The sequence below is a fragment of the Ischnura elegans genome, chromosome 6 (assembly GCF_921293095.1).
Source record: "Ischnura elegans chromosome 6, ioIscEleg1.1, whole genome shotgun sequence".
NCBI classification, from domain to species: Eukaryota; Metazoa; Arthropoda; class Insecta; order Odonata; family Coenagrionidae; genus Ischnura; species Ischnura elegans.
The window spans coordinates 32,078,530-32,102,226 of record NC_060251.1 but is presented as its reverse complement, the minus strand read 5'-3'; the positions used below and the strand labels follow the sequence as shown (position 1 = coordinate 32,102,226).

The 23,697-nt window shown below is 35.4% G+C and overlaps 1 long non-coding RNA gene across 2 annotated transcripts in view; it reads left to right on the top strand.

Annotated features, from left to right (window-relative positions):
• LOC124160659 overlaps nt 1-23,697 on the top strand; it is a 170,690-nt gene that overhangs the window by 18,621 nt on the left and 128,372 nt on the right. Inside the window, exon 1 of one of the 2 annotated variants that reach the window (XR_006865217.1) lies at nt 19,960-20,009. The exons of the other annotated variant lie outside the window; for it this stretch is intronic. This is a non-coding gene — a long non-coding RNA (uncharacterized LOC124160659). Of the gene's footprint in view, nt 1-19,959; nt 20,010-23,697 lie in introns of those variants that run through there. 2 annotated transcript variants of the gene reach the window in all.

Genomic DNA, 23,697 nt, shown 5'->3' with positions numbered 1-23,697 from the left:
GGTTTACAAAATTTCATTTCACAGCGTATTGCATATATCATGAATTGAATTAATACGCAAAGCTGAACAACTACGAAGCAACTATTTAGAAAAATTCATTGTATACTTCAAAGTCTATCTTACATATGCTCGGTGATTCAGCGCTAAGGTATGGTAAGGTAGCTTAGGTAAGAGGTAGCTCCAGACTGTGCCCCCGGCGTATTAACATAACACATTCACGGTAGTGGGGTCAGATCGTTTCCCTTTGCTATCTCGCTCTGCGAAAATATTTGTTTGGGATATTCAAAAGCTTCGCCTGAAAATGGACCCGGAACCCCTCCGTTATTAGTCCCTCCTCCTACCCTCTAGGCCACCTCAACCCGCATTTGTTTATAAAGGTATGAAATACTGAGATATTATCAAATGATCAGTTTCACTTAGTAATGATTGCTGTTAAATTAGCGAACAATACCGATGATATTACTGGTATAGTCAAAGAATAAAATAAATCCTCAAATACGATATATATTTTCATATATATATATATCGTCGTACATATAGTTTACAAATGATTTCATGTGTTTAAAATAATACTTTTTAGATAGATACATTTACACTTGTAGCAACAAGAACTGAGCTTATCATCTGCTACGAACGGTGAATTCTCATTAAATGGAAGCTCCATAATTCTGATCTAGGCCATTGTATGATTTATTCGCTTGGCGTTGTGTCCTGGCTCACGGAATTCGGGCTCAAGTACAATGGATGTAATCTGCAGCCTAGTAGGAATTCCATTGTTCAAACGGACATTCCGTTAATCATGGCCTAAGATATGTGAGACTGGGAATGTCTGTGAACATTTGCCGTTAGATAAATATGACTGTCTGTAATCGGTATTAAGATGAAATAACAGGGAAAATGACGCTCTTTTGGATAGAAATTGTTTTTGAAAACATTTTTCTGCATTCTATACTATCTCCTTTACAATAGACAAAATTCTTTCTATATGTGATACCTATTAATGCATACTAATAGTGATAAATATCTAGTAATGCATTACTTTTGCATTACCTCCATCAATATTCGATGTTTCTCTAATTTTCGTACTCTATGTCTTTTTAAACGAATTTTCCACATAAATAGCCAATTAACTTTCAGTATTTGAATTTATTCAACGATATTTAAAGATAAAGCTACCGACTAAATAATAGTAAATAATAGGAAGGTAATGAGAAATACATGTGAAGTGCTTTTGTTTGTTTATTCTTAAAGTATGTTATGACTATTTTAATTTTGAATGTATGTGTCCTCAATTTCTATGAACGTGAAATTACTACCTAATGCCAGATAAAATTTCGCCTTCAGCATGTGGCCGATATTTACACATTATTATCAAAGTACCAATTGAGGTATGTTTACATGTTTGTATTACGAATTATCCCAGCTTTAAACCCCTCATTGGCTTCCTTGTTCAACTATTGAAAATATTTTCTCCTTCAGCCAGGTCTCAGACATGAAGTGAAATTATAGCCCTAAATCATAAGAAGGCTCTACCGCTCGAGAAGTCAAATTCAATCTTCCATCGTGCCTTTATACTTGTTTAAAAGTTAACGTATCATTCTGGAATTTTCGTAGGGTAATGAGTTTACTTTGGCATTTGTCATGGAGCCACGAAGTCATTATACTTCTCATACTGAGAAAACACCCTTCTTAACAAATTTTTACGCTTTTTTTGGTTTTTAACTTAGTGATCAAAATGAAAAGGCGTCTTAAAGTGCCTTCACGTTACCTTTAAGGAAATAATAAAGCATATCTTCATTGCAATAAATAAATATTTGTATATCGAATTGGCCAGTTTTAAATAAATATGTGGCTAATGTATGAGAAGTAACATAATTGATCAATGTTAATTTAGGTTATCTATCTCTTTCTCGAAACATATTTAAATAAGTCCCTCAGATAACTGTTTGAAAAGAGAATTTACATTAATGATTACTTAATTATAAGACATGGAAATTTTGTTTCGGAAACTAGTAAGAGAAATAAATACTGCTTTATATATAACCACACTGACTGATAGTGACACACCAGGTAAAATATTTTCGGCAAAAAAAGACAAAAGCACAGTTCAAGGGCTTTGCAAATATTTGAAGACAATCTGTCGTGGTATCAGCTCTCCTACAGGGAGTTTACTGTATAAGTACATTTTTAGCTTTCGTCGTTAAACTACCGCACAACGGTGAGGAAAAGATGTTTGTGGTCGAGATGACAGTGATAGACATTCAACAAGGAAACGGAGACTGAGGGAGGAGGGAAGCCAATGCGATGGAGTGCGAATCCCGTCTGTGAATCCCTCTTCATTTAATTTCCCTCTCTGTGGAGGCCATTAAGTTCGCCGAACCGCTTGCTATCCTCCGCGCTACAGCATATGCGTTCTCCCAGCCAGACCAGTCTCTTTCCTTGCCTCTACCCCTGGCAGTGCCCGCTTTCCCATACTGAAACCCCCGCGGGCTGTGTCGGAACCCTTCCCTGTATGCTCTCTCCTCCCATCAATCCGCTGACCGCATGGACATCTACATCTGCCTTCGTACTACCCTTTTAAGCAGCCTCCGTTGACGCTTGAAAGAGGGTTCTTGTAGTTCTATTAGTAGAAGGTTCAGGATTGTAAAATATTCTCTGGATTTCATTAGGAAATATAGATTTTAGTTGTGTTTTGATATAGGTCTGTATTTTATCGCGAGAGCTGAGGGACCAAGAGAGAAAAAACGTAAATAAATAGATTAAATAATCTCAAACTTAATGCTTTAAAAGGTTTTTTACTCTCGATCTGTTAAAATTTATTAGAACTATTTTTAAAAAATGGAAAGAAGCTCATGCTAATGTGTTGAAGCCACTCAAGGTCCATTAATAGCGAAAAAAGTGTGGAAGATACGAATTAACTAATTAGTCTTGAGGAAATGAACGATAAAAATAGCGCAATGAACCTCTGAAAAGCTAACCACACAACGGTTCAATGAATAAAAAGTTTAGTGCCGTTTCAGGTTTTTTTAATGGGAGCACCATTTTTATGGAATCTAATTTTTGTGTCTTCATACACGTTATTAACCATTAAAATAAAAATGCGTTTTCTTTCCATGAAATATGATAGCAAGGTATTCACAATTGTTTTAATTTACTTTTTAAGATTCTGATCTATTAAGTCTCACCTGGCACATTCATTCCAGAAAGAATGTTTATAATTCAGAATTAATTTTTAAGATTGTAAAATAATCTCCCAATTGCTTTAGGAAATAAAGATTTAAGTTGTCTTTTGATCATAGCCTGTATTTTATCACGATACTTTTTTTTACATTTTCCCTCAAGACAATCTGTTTTTCATGTCAAATTCTCATATTTCCGCCGTTTCTATTAAACTTATAAATATTGCATAGTATCCTGAATAATGTACTCTCATTTAAACTGACATATTTTAATTCTTCGACCATTCTCAAGAGAATCATTAAGCCATCTGTGATACAGGTACCATGCTACTACCAAGCTTGGGATTATTCACTTTCTCCTGCTTCGTACTTTCATAAGTGACTCTGATAACCGTTTATCAAGGGATTTTAAGTAAAAAATAACTGAATGATAACAATAAGGTGAAACATCATAAAATAGGGCTTAAATTATTTTTTTTCGTTCCTTTGGTGCTTAATGTTTATGTTTTTGCTCAGGTTGACTTTGTTGTTTCAGCAATGAAAATATTAATTCTTAATTCTGACGTCTTATCCTCACCATCGAATATATAGAAGGTAGATAGGTATTAACAAAGATTAAGTAGGCTTATGCTTGAAATGTAGACCGAGGACTCATGAGAAAATAATTTCTTTTGAACTTGAAACTGGCCGTTGAAAATGTATTAATTAAATGACCATCTTTATTTGAATATCATTTTAATATTATTTTAATAATTGAATATCATGACAATGCATAAAAGAAAATGGGTTAAAAAAATTAACAAATAAATATGTGCTTCACATACGGAAGTTTCGATAACAGTTAACGTTTACTCAGAATTTTCTCATACTTGTCAGTTCTTTATTTCAGCTGATTTTTCTCACCTAATGGCAAGAGAGGCTTTGAGATTTATCGAAATTCATACAAGATTTTCAAGTGTTGTACGAGTGTCACATTATTTACAACTACTTACAAAAATTACTTTCAGAGATACCGTAGAATCAGCATAAATTCTGCAACGAGTAAGATTCTTTTATTTTTATTTCAAATCGTTGAAGTTCAGGAAGAGATTATGATGAATCTTTGTGGCTCGAGCTTATTCCTTGAGATGCTGGCTCTGCAGAATTCTCGAGTGGTTACGTAAACTCGGAAATACACTTAAGATAGTGGCAAAATCAATCGGATGAAGTGAGAGAAATAAAGAAGAGGAAGATTTTCCGCCCTAAATTTATAGAATTACTCCTTTTCTTGCTGGAGTCACAGCTAAATTGAGCACACTTTGTTTTGAAAAGTGTTCTATGAAGACCACAAAATGCTAGATACGTCTTAACCTGTAATGATCTCGTTATTGAAATTGAAAAAAATTGTGAAGCGCATAACGCAGCGATGTAATTGATTATTTCGTTACTGAATTTCTTTGCAACAAAAAAAAACAAAACATTTCATCGGTAATTTTAATATTTCATATGTTGATAAAGTAGACACAATATTATCACTCAGTGTGACGTATTTTATCTTTTTTGTGTTGTAATAATTTCTTTAAAGTTCTGCTGTTATACTTAAATTTCAAAATCTATGTAGTAGAGGCCCATTTAAAATTAGAACTAGGCTAAAAAGAATTTCAGTGCCAATATAATGCTGAGGTATTTCTTTGCATTCAAATTGAAATTAAATGTTCCAAAAAACCTGTACAAGATATACCCTGAAATTTTCGCGATTACTTTGGGCCATTTTGATACTATTAGTACGCCTCAAAAGACAGAATCAGCAGTCACGATGCGTATTTTTATCATGCCCTTATGTAAATTCAGCAATAGCTAAATTGCTTTCTTTGAATTCATTTTCTGTGAGCCAATATCTAAAACATTCTATCGCATTTTCCCCTGTAGTCAGTCGCCTAGACCCCCAAAGTACATTTTCGTTGGCGCTTATACAACCTTTTTCGCACCTCACACTTACCATTTTCCCCTTGGGTAAGTATTTTTTTTGAAAACGTACGTGCTCAGCAGAAATTGCCTGAGAAATAAATGATCAGGACAAGTGATGAAACCATGGATCTAGAAATTTTGTTTGAGATGGAAATTTTCTAATTTAACTTAAAGATTTCACCGAGAACTGGGAAGCCTAAGGTTCGCGTTTCGTTTCTCGGTCAAAGAGAACTCTTTATTAGGGGTATCATATAATCTCATTCCCTGCCCATTCTCCATCTCAATCCCAATTCTCATTCCCGATATTATTCTCAGCCTTTTGCGTGGCGGATTGGAAATGATTAAAACACACTAGATCATCAATGATTATTTCGATCAGCAATTATTATTTCGGATGCTTATCCTGGGAAATTTCATTGATATTATCAATGGACCAGATCAAACTCCATTCAATTTTGCAAAATTGTACACTGAAGAGTTTGGATGTAATACTTACGCAGATGGTGTCGCGTTACTTCCTGGACGGGGTATTACGATGCCGTGCTTGCTATGAAGGGTGAAAATAAAGGGGATGGTCTGGCATTGCAGTCTCGGTCATTTATCTCATTCGTAGTACTCAACGCTCTTAAAATTGGAAGTTATTTTATTTCGCCGGGCGGGCTGCATTTTATTTAGAGGGTCGTTTATCATTTTTGATTTCACAGGATCAGAGAAAGAGAGAGGTAGAGAGAAAAGGATGGATAAGTTCAGCGTCCTCCAGTTTATTCATGTATTCATTTGCTGTTTTTCACAGCAATGGCAAAAGCGATGGGGATTTAAATTTCCAAAAAATCATTCATCGTGCTACCTTTCCTCTACCTTTTGTGTTTAATTTCTGATCTATATCCAAATATATTAGAAATCCATGCCTTTTCCTCATCCATTCAGCATGAGATCACGTAAATAAAATATATTAAACCCTGAACACGCGCCTTTAAATAAAAAATGTGGAATTTATTCGTAATAAAGCCAACGGTCGGAAATACAAGTCTTTTACATTGGAAAAAAATAAAATAATAATATTTTGTTTTGGCTGTAATACGATGAAATATTTGTATAAAATTTCTTTTAGACCTTTGGAAATATCATGAATTATTAGTTTTAGTTTTTCAGGAAGGCTATTTTCGATTTTTTAAATAAGATAATTAATATAAAAATAAAATATATGTATAAAAATTAGTAAATATATAGTAGTGATTTTCCGCATTGATACCATGAGATGTACCAGGAAAAAATCCGATTTCCATGCAATTTGCTCCAAAAAACGTAGGCCCTAATACTCCGTTGCAGAACGAAGAGTACTGATAGTGCATTGTTATACTGTGGTTGAATAGTTTTGTAGCTTTTTTCCCTGCTATTTTTCGTCGCTAATATTTCGAAAAGTATTTAGCGTTGCGTAGGCGGCTGAAACAAAAACTGCACCTCATTTGTACCCATTTTCATCACCTAGGAAAATTTGGACGATATCTGGTCCTGACACTGGAGGGACTTGCCTTTTATTGATTTTAAACTAAAAAGGTTGCAATGTCAATGGTTTCACTTCTTTTCTTCCGGTACTACCGCGTCGTTTGTTGGTTTAAGACAATAGTTTTGTAGATAATAGTCGGAAGCACCGGAAAAATGGAGACATTGGAACCCCGAACTCGCGGTAACCTACGTAGTCACATCTAAAAATGTTGTTTATATGCATGAGAGCGGCTTATAAGGAGACCTTATAGGTACAGTCCCAGGCATAAAATCTCACAACCCAGGAGCCGAAATTTTTCCAAGTCTCAATATGATGATGAATTGACTTTCCGCTGAACCACGCCCACACAGCCGAAACCAACAAACCTTCAGAGCCCACAGCAAAGGGCTTTTTCCCGGCCGGCCGATAAGGTTTTAAAATTTCCTGGATATAAACAGTTACTTATACCACTTATTTTATAAGAGCGCGACCCGGGTTTCAATGAGTAATCATCATCATCAGGCGCTAATTATAATTTGTTTATCTTGTTGTTAATCTTGTTGTTACCTAGTTACTTGATGAATTTTAAAACCGACGCCAGAATAGGTGAAAAGGATGGGTAGAGATATTCATTTATAAGGGTACAAAAATAAAAATAAATTTTTTTTTTTCCTTTTAAAAGGTTTTAAAAGACGTATCATAGACTTTTATACCTTCGATTTTTTTAGCGGGCTTTCCGGGCCAAGGCGGTGACGGCATCCTCGAAATCGAACAAACACCGACCCGAATTCGGGGGACCCGGGTTCGAATCTTGGTCAAGGCGAATGATTTTTTCCCTGTGGATTTTTCGCACAATTTGTGCATTGCGGGTGATTCCCGTAAAAGTTATCACCGTGACTAGTCCCGGTATACTTAAATCGAACAAACACCATTCGTGTAAAGGAAAAAAAAGAGGAAGGGAAAAATAGTGACGTACCCGGTGTTTTCAGTGTTACCAATCAGCGTTCACCATTCACTTAAGTGAGTCAATCGTTGTTACTACCTAAGCCAATCACGATTAATTTCAGTCACGACCGATGTTGGTCTCTACCTCTGTTGGCCATTACCTATGTCAGTCAGAACCTATATCAACCACGGCCGATGATAATAACGGACGATTTCATTCAGTACTGATTTCTACCGTAGCCGATATAAATGTATGAACTGCCAAGACCCATATCAATTTCACGATCGAGCAATCGCATTTGATCTTGAATGATCGCCGAACAACTTCGGTCGCGAATAGTGCAGACGCGGTAGTAGTGTTCCCATTCATCAATTGATCACCAAAAAAATATCGTGCACTAATTTTTGGAGCTGAGGCTGTACATCCGTAGAAAATTTTCAACAAATTTAATAAATTTTAAACATCTGGGAGGTTGACGTTTTTTGGATATGAAGATACACATGGCTTATTGAGCTTTTTATTTCCAAGATACTTAATACAATTTATTGTTTAATTTGTGAAATATGTGAGGTAGCATGTTTTCGCATTCCCTTATAATCCAGACAGCTAGTGATGAAAGTAATCCTTACGTACACTTATAATGAAGGCTACTTTTTGTGAGTCTCGTTGTCAATTGCTCTCTGCAATGACTATTACTACTTTGCCTTTAAATAATCTACCTATCTTTCTCGTGCGCTTTGAACTAAGTATATGCCCTGTCATCTTTTATCCCGGACACAAGTATGTGATCTGCACGATTGAGAGTATGCCGGTGAAATAAAATGGTAATTTCAGTACAACTGGCACATGACCAAACTTGAATGGTGGATAACTTTATTGGGTTCCTTTTCTTTCCTTTAAGTCGTGGCATCATCCGTGTAACGATTTTGTCTTCGTCCTTACGTAGTTTTCAGAGCCAAAGAGACAGGTCCCTAGCCATTAGAAGTCTAACGTTTTTACCACCAAAAGGGTGTGCCTTTTACAGCCGTCTGTAGCACAAAACCCTGCTTCAAGAGGTCATGAAAACAAACGGTATCGAAGGGAAGAAGAACCAAACGAGTAAAGCATGCGATCCTCGTCAAACGGGCGATTTGAAAGGCTTTCAAGGCTAGGCATGGGTGCCATTTCCTCCATGTGAAGCATGAAAAAAAGATATAAGATGGAAGCGCAGTAAAACAAAGGCCGAATGTGGGTTTTAGCGTTAAAAAAAATATCCAATGATTCTACACTATACACTTATATTACGGGCCACATAACTAGCAGCATTGATGCCGTGTACCACGTAGAAGAAATGATGAAGCTATACAGCACCGTAATTTCCAAGAAAGTAGTATTTTATGTCATCATATTGTATTTGCTTATTTATCATTTTTTTAAAGGGAGGCCATACTGTATATCATATACGTTATATATACTGTATATCACATATGTTATACACATGAAACAAAATTAAATACAAGACCCATGGCGCCCTCAGTGACTTCATGAGGGAATACTAAGGAATTGTATAACTGTATTATTTTCGTATGTCCACAAAACACGATCTTTAAATTTCTGCTCAATTAAAAACACCCAAGATATTCCATGATCGCCTATTATTTACAATTTATAATGTAAGTCATGTGAAATATTTATATGAATGCATGGTATTCCATTCCAGTTAGTATAAATAACAGATTATTTTCAAGATTCCCTACCTTTTTCCCGAATCGTTTTTTCCGACGACCTTTTTCCCGAATTTTTTTTCCGAATCCATTTTTCCCGAATAACCTTTTTCCCTGAAAGCTTTTTTCCCGAAACCCTTTTCTCCGAAACATTTTTTACCGAACACCTTATTTCCCGATTGTATAAAAAACAAGCTATTTATCGCAAAATTCAACAAGTGGGACTCCAAGTCCCTTGCAATGACCCAACTGATAGAACCCTCAAAACGACAGTTCATATGATGGCAGCTTTAGCGTTTGTTCCAGTTGAAGACGTTGAAACAACTTTCGAGCTTCTGAGAAAGTACGCGGATAAAAATATTCCCAGACTTGAGCCAATTGTTAAATATTTTCAAGAAACATACGTTATTGGTGTACGAGAAAATAAAAAATGTAAATGCTGTTGGCAGATGACGCGATGTTCCTCCTCGATATCCTCATGGTACGACATGCACGAGAGGCTGAAATCGGTTGTAGAAGAATATGAAGATTACAAGAACAATAGGAATTTTATTGAATTTCGCGCACGATATAATTTTCTAAAAAAATAATGTATCTTGTGTATGAATATATTTGGTTATGAAAAATATGAACTCATTTTTATGCAATCGGGAAATAAGGTGTTCGGTAAAAAATGTTTCGGAGAAAAGGGTTTCGGGAAAAAAGCTTTCGGGAAAGAGGACGCGTTACGATTCGGGAAAAAATTCTTTCGGGAAAAAGGTCGTCGGGAAAAACGTTTCGGGAAAACGGTCGGGTACCATTTTCAAGCACGACTTAATGTAGTAGCGTTGTTTGAGAAGCGCCGCCCTTTTGAACATTACAGAGATACAAAACAAGCCGAAACATGGAGTGTCAATTGCCAAAGGAAATGTATTGGACGTTCGTCGAGGAAATAAATATCCTTGCTAACTCTATTGAATACAAACGGTTTATCAAGACAAGATCTTTTCTCTCATAAAACGAAAATATTTACTAGAATCACTGCCTGTGTGATGAGGTTATTATTGAAAATATATTAGGCGTTATTCTATGAACTTTTATGAATAATCGAGGCGTGATCAGAAAAAAAGGAATTGCTAAATGCGTGTTTGAAGAGTCCGATTGTCAAAATTATTTTCATTGTGTTGGTATGAATTCCTCGAAGGTGTGATGGAATTTCCATTTGTATTCATTGTTTATTTTGCCTGTGGCAGCCGTAGTCTAGATATGTTTAGATATATGTTGTCATGAGCGATATTCGTTTGTTAAAAGATATCGATGACTTAATGATTGCAAAGCAAAGAATGATCAGCAAAGAGAGCGTAATAGTGATCGAAATGTTAGCAAAGGCTTATGGTGAATCGGCCATGAGCAATAAAAGAATTTAGGAGAGGTAAAATCTTTTTCAAGATAGCCGTGATTGGATAGAAGATATAACAGACACCCCTGCACATCAACAACCGATGAAAACGTGGAAAAAGGGAAAGAAATGTTTTTTTTTTTCGAACATATAACTTAGAGAATATCTCACGGGGACTACTTTTAGGCCGACACTATTACTGTATACGAATACTGATGATTTAATTATTTTGACTATTTCTACTGAGCATTTATTTCGTATATAATTCACGCAAGAATAATTAATCGGTAGAGCTCAGCGATATCTTAAAGTGTTCAGCCCACGTAAGCAGATCGGCTTGCCTTGAATTCCAATTCATTGAGATGCAATATTATTATGTACTGAGGCCATCGCTAGCCGTGAGAGTTTTTCGGTTGGATCCTCAGATATATGTTTGTGGTAATGCAGTCTTTTGTGCACGTACTATCGAAGAAAACCCTCTCAAAATAACCCTCTTACAGAATTTATTTGAATGAATTTAAGGTCTTGAAAAATTGATGTAAATATTTTTTGTCACTCATAATTCATTGTTTTATTATTTTTGGCGCCATTGTAGGCCTTCCCAAACAGAGGCCCAAACCAAATAAATAAAATTAATTTGTGGAACATAAATGGCGTATACTTAACCCATTTATGGCCTAGAGAGATTTTTCGGATGGACTATATCATAGAATCGCCACGTGCTTGGAAATCATATCTATTTGCCTAAACTTTTTAACGGGTATAATTTCGATATCTATCTCTGGTATTTTGTAGCGCTACTCAATTTATTTACTGTGCATGTTCCTTGTATGTCTTTTAAAATTCAAATTTATACATACTTTATTCATTTTCACTCCATAAATTATCGCAAGATGACTATCGTAAGAAATCCTACTATTTTGATAATTTCATATTCCACGATATATGGTATATCTTAAGAAACAGCGAGTGCCATCTTAGAACTCGGTGTATCAATTGTTTTTCTGTCTACCACTTACAATTTAGAGTGGAAATTGCACGATTAAATAGAATAAATGTATCAATAACGATTCTATAATTATCGTTTGATTTATATAGGTTTTTGGGAGTTTATAAAGTCACTTGTAACCAGACACTTTCTAATTCAGTCATCTGATTAATTTTTATTTAATGACCACGTGCCATGCATAGCTTCCAGTACGGATCTTATTTTTATGCCAGCCTAGATTATCCGTGATTACAAGTGGTGGGCTAACTGCGGTCTGTGCATGCTTTTAAGGCTAGCGAGCGATTCCTACCTGCTTTGAAGCGTCTATCTGTACTTCTCCTTTACTGCGCGGTCAAAGTGACAGGGGCAACTGGTCAAAGGGGTTGCGCACGGAATGCTTGGCACGCCACTGGGGATGTTTTGGCGGTGATGCCCTTTGGGACTGTACCTGCGGCACGATAAGCGACCTCCGTCCCCCCCAGTTCCCAGAGCGGCTTCTAAGTTTGACGAAGCGCAGCGCGAGAGCGCTTCAACCTACTGCATATATGGAATCTCATTTTTACAACCTGAATGTTCCATGCAAAAGAAGCACTGGCAAAGTTAAAAAAGAAGCTTTATACCCGTACATAAACTACTACAGTGACCAGCAATGGACGAAGCAAAATAATTAATAGGATAGCCCAAGCAAAGTGGTTATTCCGCAGAAAATAGGAGTCTCTTAACAGCTGGGAGTGTGAGCGTTGAGTTAAGGAAGCAATTAATCTGGACTTTTATTTGGAGAAACATTCTTTATAGACGATGGCAGCAGTAGCGAAATCAAGGTTGGAATTTTTTCGAAAAGTTGTGTTACATGCAAAGGCGTGTTTAAGGGTTGTGCTAGCGAAGCCGTGGTACTACCACTAGATCAAGATTTTTTTTAAAAGTGTAAAATGTTTGTATGATGAATTGACTATGGGAGTTCCATGTTGGCACTCTCGTTCATCCAAAATGCATCAATATTGAAATTCCGAATATCCATAAAAGGAAAGCGTCTGTCCACTTAGGAGAGAACAGTCACACTCGGCAGGTACAAAAAAAAGAGGAATTGAAACCCATCGCATATAACCCTGTCTTGGTCCGCCTTGAGGAACTCCTTAACTCTCGGTTTTCTCAAAAAATAAAAAATGTCACCTCTGCCGTAGGAAAACTGCTGAAGTTAGACACAGATGATTCTTACGCGTGTGGATCAATGGACTTCGAAATTCTCGCCAAACGATTCGACATAAATACTGCTAAATTGGAGGCTGAATTTATGCCCCTGAAATATAGAAATCAAATGCATTTCCGCCTTCACTGGTTCTGGATTGGATCAACTGGTTTTCAAAATTTCAGAGGATTTCAACATTTGAAAACTGTATGACGGTACTTCACAATTTTTTCGAAATACCTGTAAAAAGTTGTATAAGCGAAAGACCGTTCTCATAGCTGAGTAGGTGTTCAACCAAATCCAAGCGCAGATAAAATATGTGTCAAGAACGTTTGAAAAGCTCGCTGATTCCGTTTATGGAACAAGAATTGGCCACTAACGTAAGGACAATTGATTTGAAAAATTGACTACTTTAAAAGCAGCGTTGAATTCCAACGTCGGATGACTTTTGAATGTAATTAAAATTTTCGTTGTTGTATTTTTCGAGTAAGATGCAGCTATTTGTATTTTCTACAATGCAAATGCATTAAAATTATAGTTCTTTGTTTTTTTCAACAATAGATAATTATATTTAAAATTGACGTTTTTTTTGTTTTTTTTTTCAGTGCAAAATATATGTTGTAATGTACGTATAATGAACCACCTATAGCAGTGGTGGTTTGAACAACCCCTGGAGGTCACTAAATGTCCCGCAATTTTTTCTTTAGTAATTATGAGTATAAACCTAATGCGAATGGAATAGAATGTATATTTTGATGAATCGTGATTATTAGAGCCCCACGTTTTTTTGAGAGGAAGAGAGGAACCTTTATCAATCTCCTCGCATTGTCTTTGCGTCAGTGCTGTGGGTAGAAATCTCAAATCGTAAGTGTCAGCGCCTTTGTAATTGAGGGAGGGATGATTCTGTCGCTTGGGATCGATTTCCATACCAAAGTCGGCCTTTGAGCGACAGGTGTTCCTCTATTTTCCCTGACGAGGGTTATTCTGCCTCGGGAAAAAATCCGAGAGGAGCTCAGCGAAAGTAATACGAACCCGGAGACGTTCCATTATCTCGATTGGAATGGTTGCAGACGAAAGGTTTCCCTCGCGTGATTGTCCTACAAATCAATATGTGAATACGTAAAAGCTATGAGATTGCCTACCCATAAAATGAACTTATCATCGATATTTGATGGAAAATCTTTTCCGTATTATAATGTGCAACACTTCTGTCGGTAAAGCACTACTGATTATGACCTCGGTCCATAGTCACGAGGAAATATTTCTTTTAAATGGAGAAAATGGCTGAAATTTTGAGGATAGAGGTAGCAGAAAAAAAATTAATTACATATTTATTGAAGTTTAAATGCGGTCTAACAAAAAATGGAGATTCTCTAAAAAGGGAGCAATGAAAGCATACAAAATTTTCCGAAAAAAAACAAATTATTCAAAAACTGACCTCGGATGGCATATAACATTCTTCCAATGAAGAACCATATCACTATGGGCAAATTATTCATTTATGAACCGTAATCGTAAATCGCATTACCAATTGAAAAGCCTTGAGGTTGAAAAATAAGTTGTCTTTCAAAACTTAAGAAATAGGTAATGTCACCCGATGCGGCGCTCGAGAAACATTTTTGATGTATCAAACTATCAAAATCTTAAAAAAAAAACTGTGATTCATGAGGTGATCAATATTTTAGCCAAAACTCTTGCTCATTTCAATTTCTATGTGGTAAAATTGCTAGTGGTTTCACCGGATAGTGCTTCCGAAAATATTTTAATTGTCTTCTTAAAGCTGCCTCTTTTTTCCCGATTTGGTTCCTCCTGGAATCATAATTTACATTTCTTTGCTATAAACTTCTTTGATGGATATTGTGTAAGGGTTCTAGCCTACCCTTTCTATGACTGGGTAGAAAAGAATTCTTCCGAATTGGAAGGGAAAGACACTATGTTAAGCCTATCAAAAGATGAAAAAAATCTCTATTTAGACACCGATAAATCTCATCTCTCACTCTTGACCATGAATAATTAATTTCTATTTCTCCTGGATAATGTCTTTAAGATACTATTTACTCTGCTTTATCTTCGTTTGATATTGAATAATATTCATCAGAAAAAAATCTGTAGCCTATATGGTATGCTAACCCATCCCATAGCCATATTGTATTTTTGTATTCTTATATATCGTACTTCCTTTGATTTTGAACTCGGATTGGGTCAATTATTTCTTGTAAACTATTTGGAATGATCACAGTTGAGAAAATAATTATAATCTAGGGTACCTATATAAGTTATGAAAGCTCTAGCATTTACAATCATTTTAAATATTCTGGTAATTTATCTAGGCATACACGAAACATTTAGATATTCCAGGTATATTCAAGTATTTATGACCCAACACGATGACTATATCTCTGAAACGCGGCGAGAGGTTGAGAAGTAAGAATTTTATAAATGCTATTTCAATGTAACAGATGATATTCGCGTTAAACGCATTTTCAAAGTACAGAAATTAATTGTCCATTTAAAATATCATTTATAATTATTATACCAGAAATGTGGAGTTTTGTAGTCTAGAGGGTAGAGCGCTTGACTGCTGATCGTGCGTCCTCGGTACGAATCTCGGGTGAAGCCTTAGGACGGCTCCAAACAAAAGCCATTGTAGTGAGAGGTGGCGAAGGGAAAGGATCTGGCCCCTCAACTCTGACCGTGTGAAATTCACATGGCTGTGCCTTAGTTCAATAAACTCTATCTTAACCTATCGAAATCAACCAACGGGTTAAATCACTGAGTAAGTGAGACTAGCAACATATCACTAAATCCTTGAAAGAATGCTCTATGTGCTATGTCTTGAAAATCACGAATTTCCTCATTTTCCTTATTTAGGTACCCTGTGCATGGGAAATTACCTACTTATGAACCCTGCAAACTAGTCCTTTACCAGACTAAGACGTCCTATATTTATCCATTCGCCTAGAGCATTTAGTAAAGGGGACGATTTAATTCTAGACCTTGAGGCGGAAATAAAATTGGCAACCAAGTTGGTATATCGCTTTATCTAGCATTGCTAGATTCTAGCAAGGTCTGTGATAGCCATGGGCGCCGCTAACGTGTTTTATGTTCGTATCGGAGAAAGCATTCCCACTGAAGAACATGCTTCTTTTAGTACAAAACTATGGAAGCATGCCAGATGGCTGCCCTAGGGATCCTCATCAGTAGCCAGCCGGAGGAAAGAGTCATCAGTCTTCGAAAGGCTGCCAAGAAAATCTTTGATTGTAGCGACGTACCTAACATTCCGTAGATTTTTTGGCACGTTATGGGATAAATAATTCCCGAATAGCTCATTAGTGACTAGACGGTAACTTTTGGCAATTCGAGGATAGAAAATCCTATTGATGTATGTTCTTGCACTTAAATATGGTAGTCTTCTCGAGGGACTTCACCGTAAAAATTCCTCTCGAAATAATTCATATCAAAAGGTAAACAGTTTAATTTTTCTCTATTTTTGATATCATAGGAAATAAAATAGTACTATTCAAGTCATTAAAGCTTCAAGAGTTTCACTTATTATATTCATGGTGGAAAGGTAATAGGTTTTTAAGTTACTATGTTTAATGTAGATACTAAAATGTAAATTAAATTATTAATCAACGAAATTTCGACTCAATTGGTAATGACCTGGGAAAACATTGAGTACTATTCTACGTAAAACTTTCTATTATCAACAGTTTTAGTTAAATTTGTGTTAATTTTATAGTCGGAAAGAATCCATGCTTTTAGGGTATAATAATGCCTTGTTTAAGTGCTGTTGTAAATTTTCTACTGTCATATCTATGGTATAGGTACACTGATTTAAGATTAGAATGTATTTTACTGGTAGCTTTAACGACGTACATGAGATAGTCATCCCTAGTCAATTTTGAATATTTTATGTAGCGTGGGACTCTAATACCTTAGTAGAAGAAATATTGGCTTCTTTCCCCAAAATAATTTTTTCATGGCAATTTTTTTTCATATGCAATATTTTTTCAATTTAATGCAGCACATGTTTATACCGATATTACGTTTTCTTACTTTCTATGTGAATGTAGACATTATTCAGGAAGATTAGAATTATGCTGCTGCATCATTGACATAATTTTTATACATAATACATTACAGGTCTTCTCTGTTGCCATATCCTAAAGGAAAATGAGGCTTCAAAGTAATTACGTTGCTGAGTTGAGGATTGGATCACCTTGTTTTTCACTTTTATCTAATTTTTATATTGTTATCAAAAATGGTAATGAATTAATAATGCTGATTGGTGCTACTAGCTCTGGACTTCACGTGGTTCGTCGTTCGATTTTCCTGCCATCTATCGGTTTTCTATTAAGAGTCGTAATTTCTGAGTCTTCTGACAGTGGTAAAAATCCATGTTTACCTATGAAGCGTGGGGCTAAAATGTGAAGGTTACCTGTATAAATATGAGCCGTAAATGAAATCGGTTATTTTTTAGCCTTTTCGAGATAAATGTCCTCCTGGAACATATGAAGTGTGGATTCATATATGAGTTTTCACATTTTAAGTTTTCTCCAGGTTACCTGTCATTCGAATAAGTATTTAGATTCCATGTTGCTTTACGTATGTTACCCTGGAGATATGACGCCGTGAAGGCCTCAAATGCGCTTTTTTCCATGGCGGTGAAGATTTAGATAATATAAATAAGTGCTATGTTTTATAATTATTTAATAAAAAAAGAGAAGATTCTCCTCTATCTAGGTCAAAACACTCCTATTTATAATTTGTTTTAAAATCAGTTATAATAGTATCATTACATTCATTTCAGTTAATTAGTTTGAAATTTCAAATTTTTCGGGAGGTACTGAAGAGTTCTATACTTTTCTGGCGGTGTTTTTGGGCTTTTACTAAAAGTTTTATAGCCATACTTATATGAGTAAAGAGCTCTAAAAGGTTGTGTAAATACACAGCGGATAAATATAATTATTTCAGTTGCTCAAATATATCTCCGCATATTAAAATGTAATTAATGAACGAGATCGTGTTAGTGAATAGCTTTTTTTCTAGCAAAAAATATTTCTCCAACAACGTCAGTTAATAATTTGACATTTTTCCGGCTATAGTTTGCACAAAAGAACCGCGGTGATTCACACGAGAGCTATTTTGATTTAAGCAATTATTTCTATAATTATAATGCGAAATATGTTATCTACGTACATATACGCGCTTATTTGACTGATTGTGAGTATTTTTACATTTGGAGAATATTATGCTTATGGAACTATTTTCAGTTAGAGATGTTATGTATAACGCATTTGATTTGGGCATACCTCTCTGGTAGATGAGTGCAATTTCCTAAGGTAACCTGTTGTGATAGTCAATTAGGGTAGCTATGTTTTGCATCAGAGGTTTTGTTTACGCATCCAGCTCTTTCAGATACTTAATTTATGGCATAAACGGGCGGGTTCTGCGGTAGGGATTAATGCAATAATTAGCTTTGATTTACATCTTACATTGTGTCTTCTACTTTTTAATCGATCAAAATTTTAACTTTTATTATTTTATAACTGTTATCCGTTTATTAAATATTAAAGTATACATACTTTCAATACAAACTCATAATGAAAAACATATACCTATTTCAGCATAATTTTACGTTTCTAGCAGTATGTTTTTGATTTTACCCTCATCTCATAGCTTCTAGTCAAAAATGTTAATTAAAGGCACACCATATATTCTTAAAATACACTGCACATATCATTGGTTGCTTCCATCTATTGACGAATAATTATTTTTAAAACATTTAGATTGAGTTTTGACATTAAATTTTACATGAACATAATTGAGTTGCAATATTTCATTAATTTCCGACCTTTTTGCGTGATAAAATTCATTAAAAATGTTGCTTCTTTTCAATAATCAAGTTAAGATTATGTGTGTACATTAAATGGGAGTTTTTTTTCGACCGCAGTACCCTTACTACAGAAATAAATTCCATTATAAGGATACGGCTATTAAAATGCATGTCTAATTTAATCAGGCAATATAATTTCATAATGCTAACTCCTTAATATGACCAAAGTTTGAGACTGAGGGACTTCCTCAAAAACCTCATTCCCGTGGCAATTCATAACATTTCGACCTGAATACTTTATCTAAGCCATAGTTTCTTGTAGAGGACTGAGTTTTGCCTTGCATCAACTGATATGATCTCGGAACCTAAATCTCCGCGTACATTCGGACTGTTCGCTGCAGTTTTGCGGCAATGACAAACGCCCGCGCGTCGGAGACAGGGATGGCTCGACTTCCGTGCTTCCCTATCGGTCCCTTCTCTCCCCCGACCTTGGGCAACGTTCCCAAGGACTCGTTACCTCCCTCCCTCTTATGCCCCATTTTCTCTGAATCGACCAGTGGTCCTGGCCAAATAGAGATTTACTGATATAGTAGTCTAGGACCCCAAAATTTTCAATTTTATAGCCCTTCTAACCTCTTCGCTTTCTGTGAATTAACTCAAATAAAAATAAAAACTGATTCATTTTTTAATGCTACGATATTTTCTATTCCGGTCTTTCATTCTATAAAGGTTTGCCTAGCCGAATACTGATCATTTAATATATTTATTAATTTGATTCTTATTTAAAAATTACGAAAAATATGAAAATAAAATCAAACAAAATTATAAATTTCTTTATTAATAAAAAAACATGCATAATATCTACAAACCACAAAAATAATAATCTTTGTAAATAATTGTATTTTCCAATTGTTCTCGTGTTTTAATGCCATTTAATTATTTTTAAGCTACCTTTTCACGCGAAAAAAAAACATTAAAAATGGCAACGATACATATGCGCCATTTAATTTTAATATTGCGAAACAGCTTGTTGAGGTGAGTGAGGAATCACTGGAACAGTAAATCTGTGTGCGCTTTTAACGCGGTCGCCAACGTGAGATTCTCCTCTTTACTATATTTTAAATACTGGGAAATAATAAATTAAAAGGTAAATATTTTTTATTAAATTAGTATTATAATTCATCTGATGAGTTTTGTTCATCTTTATATAATTTGTCAATATTGATTCATCATTTTGGCCAGCACAGGATAGACGTTTTCTCTGCTCCTGTAAATAAATTTATAATGTAGTTTTTATTCTATTTCAGAGTCGAATGGATACCAAGTTAATTTAATAATACTGTGTGTCCTTAAAATGGTAAGTACACAATCCTCTTATATATTTTGTCTCAGATATTCTGCGTTTTTATATTGATAACTCAGTACTGGAAAAAATCATGTTTTTTAAACGTGCATATTTAGGATCATCGATCAGGGATCCATGGTTGTTTTTTTTTGAAATGTCAGACCGTGCAGCAGAAAGCCTGATATATTTACTGAAGTCAGCTAATAATGCTAAAAATTTATTCCAAAGTTTTATTAAAATATATTTTCAATACTTACCTCACACTCTTGTTTAAAAATTTCCGTTGAATTATATTTCCAAAGAAAATTGGTCACATGAAAGTAAATTGATGCCTTGTAATTCCTTTATTCGTTCTATGAAAGAATAGGAGAATGAATGGAAGTATGTGAAATAAAAATGACGAAATAATCTATTTCCTATGAAATCGTAGTTATTTCTAACCTCTATACTTTGTACTAAGGGTTGCGTTTGTCATAAAACAACTCTGGAATAGATTTCATTTTGAGGGATTCAGGTTTGCGGAAAGCTCACCATGCTCTGGGGTATGTTTGTATAGGTCCGCGATAGCCCTCTGCTGGAGTCAACATCTCACTATGAATACAAATGTTGCCTCAATTCAATTACGAAAGAGCGCCCTCATATCCCCTTCCCGAAACGCTGTGAACTCTTGAGGTCACTAATAATTGAATGTTTAGCACTACCAATATTTGGTCCATAAATGGGTAATTTCTAGAGTGAAAGGAGTTAATAGATATAGTTCTCACAATATTTACAAGAACTACTACTAACACCTAATTGTTTTCAACTAAACACATTCCTTTATGAACTTTTGGTAGAAAAATATTTTCTACGATGTTGACATATATATATTGTTGCTAATTATCGTTAAAAAATATATCGACATATATATCCGGTCACTAAATAACCTTGAAACAAATATGTCGAAAATATATCTGGTTGCTAATAAACTTAAAAAAATATTTTGACAATTATATCTGGTTGAGAATTATGTATAAAGCAAATGTATCAAAACATATTTGATATCTAGTGTCATGTGTGCATACTTTTTAAGAGTATTGTTAGACATCAGTAAGATAAACTTTAAATATGATAAAGGAATATACCACTTAATTTATCTGTCAAAAAACTTTCTTCCAATTGAATTCTTGATATATTTTATTTTTACAATATTGTTTTGCATGAATTTCTCAATTCGCCGAATTTCTCTGATCGCTTCAAACATATAATGACGAAGAGCGCTTAGCTCCAGTTCATTTTGGCAGAACTCAGTGAGTAGAGCATTTGGGAATTGATTGAAGGGTTCCGGCTTCAGATTCTTGGGAAATTTTTGGATGATCCCAATACAATTTATTGCTGTACACGGTGGTCCTGGGAGAGAAACTGGCCCTCTTATCCTGAATTAATAAACATCAATCCAGATCCAGAAGTCCTAGGTGAGCTCTTTTTTACCTTTTAAATAAGTCTTCCTGGTACTGCAGTGTTAACTGATTTTTGACTCCATGGAATGTATCATTTTCCGGTCTTTACTTAACAACTCGGGGAGGTTTGAAAGAATGTGTAAATTTTTGATTCTCCACATTTTTCCAACGTCAGATCTGCTAATTACCTGTCTCTCTATTTACGCTCTTGAACAATCCCAAATATGTCTTCCCCGTGAATAGCCACAAAAACGTATTGCTTAGGAGAAAGCTCCATGAAACATTTGATTTAAAAATTTGAAGCGTTTGAAAATGTTTGAGATTAAAATTGGAACCTTAGATGAATAAGTGGATTATTTACTCCTACGAGAATAAAAAAAAACATTTAGAAGAGCCTTTGCTTTTTCCCACTAGTATTTCTCCATCAAAATTTTTACTTTTTTTCACCGTGTTTATCCCATAAGAACCACCATATTTTATTTATAATCGAGGATTTTTCTCTACACCCCGACTGTTTTAGCGGTATGATTAGGTTATCATTTTGAAAGTTAGGGTTCAAATCCTTGCGGTGTCGAAAATGTTTCTATGGCCTTTTATTGATGCCTTCATATGTACATTTTGTTCTATGGTGGCGATTTAGAATATATTTTAATATTCTGTTTTTCCATACGAGAGAAATTACCTAATTTTTAACGTGACTTTACTATAGCGTGTTCAAACCTACGATAAATAAGGTGACTTCTTTCATTTTTACATGAATAATCTTGTTATTATTGGTTTCAGAGCTCAAATTCGTGCACTTAGAAAAAGTGTTTCATTATGAATAATTTTTATGTACCTGACATCTTTCCTCCGCTAGAGTCATTTACCTAACCAAACAGTTGGCATTAGCGTTTAAAGATTACAAGTTTTCTAGGGCATTCTGATTCAGAGGTTTTCAATGTTTATATGATTTCAATCTAGCATTATGGTATGATTGCTGTTGGTATTGAATTAATTTTTACGGGAAGAATATTTTTTTGCCATTTGCCATCAACATTACTGGTTGAAAAGGTGGAATTTTTTTTAGAGGCCTTTGTATTTTTTAGGCTCAAAATTTAAATCCTACGTTGCTTGGGTTGAATGCATTTGATTGATTAATTGCCTAAGCTGTGATAAATTAGCCGCCTTAATTACGGAGATCCTTAATAAACTCTGACAAGTCGGCGTTTCCCCCAAGGAGCTAATGGAACATATACTCAAATCCAGTTTTTGTCTCGGCAACTGATAAATCTTCAGCCGACTCTGTCTATCAGCCCTTCTTGGTGGCTATAAATCCATTTTTATGCAACGAAGAATTTTAATAGAATAATAATGGAAGAAGAAAAAAAGAGAATTAAAGAATCGGAATTCTCGTCCGAGTCACACAAACAAACCCGGATTGGCCCGTAAATTTGGGTCAATCAACGCTAATTGAAAAAGTTTCTGTCCTTCTATGAAGTGGAAGGCAAGAAGAAGAGAGGAGTGTATAGTCGGAAGTGAGAGAGTTATGGGGAAGGCCGAGGGCTAGTAGGGGGCGAAAACTCTCCTAATAGAATCAAATTTATTCCCTCACATAATCAACGTTCACCTACTTTTCCTCGGCCGTACTTCCAGGACACCATTGCCGGGAGAGTCGCCGATAGCAGTCAGGAGGGGGACGGTCCGTGGTAGGAGACAGGAGACTTGGAGAGGAGAAGAGGGTTTCACTTTGAGAGTTAAACGACCTCGAGAAGTTCCCCATTAAAGGGAAGAAAAGAGCGGGGATAAAAATAATAATGCCGCTTTGTGGTTGGCAATGGCTCGAGGGGGTGGCGGAGGAATATAGCCTGTCTCGAGGGCGAGCGGTCGCAGTGTTGAAGGGTACAGAGAGAGGCGAAGCATCCCTGCAATCTCTTTCTCATTTCAGTTCGACCCACCATCTCATACCTCTTTTTGAGAATTTAACCATTCGTCTTCCATCTCATCCTACCTAGAAAGATACCTGCAGCAAGTTGCACAGACATAGTGTATAAAATGGTCTTTTTTTCCCTCTGCACCACGGCAGTATACAGGGGCATATGTTACGCACATTGCGCCGTAGAAATAAATGTTGTGGATAAAAATTTGTGAATGCTAAAATATTTTGGAACTATTTTAAAAAATGTATACTATTTACCCTGTGGCATTTTTGCTATTGAGGGGTAACGCTTCAGTCATCAAAGTAAAGAGGTAATTGACAACCCTTATCTCGGCCACTTCTG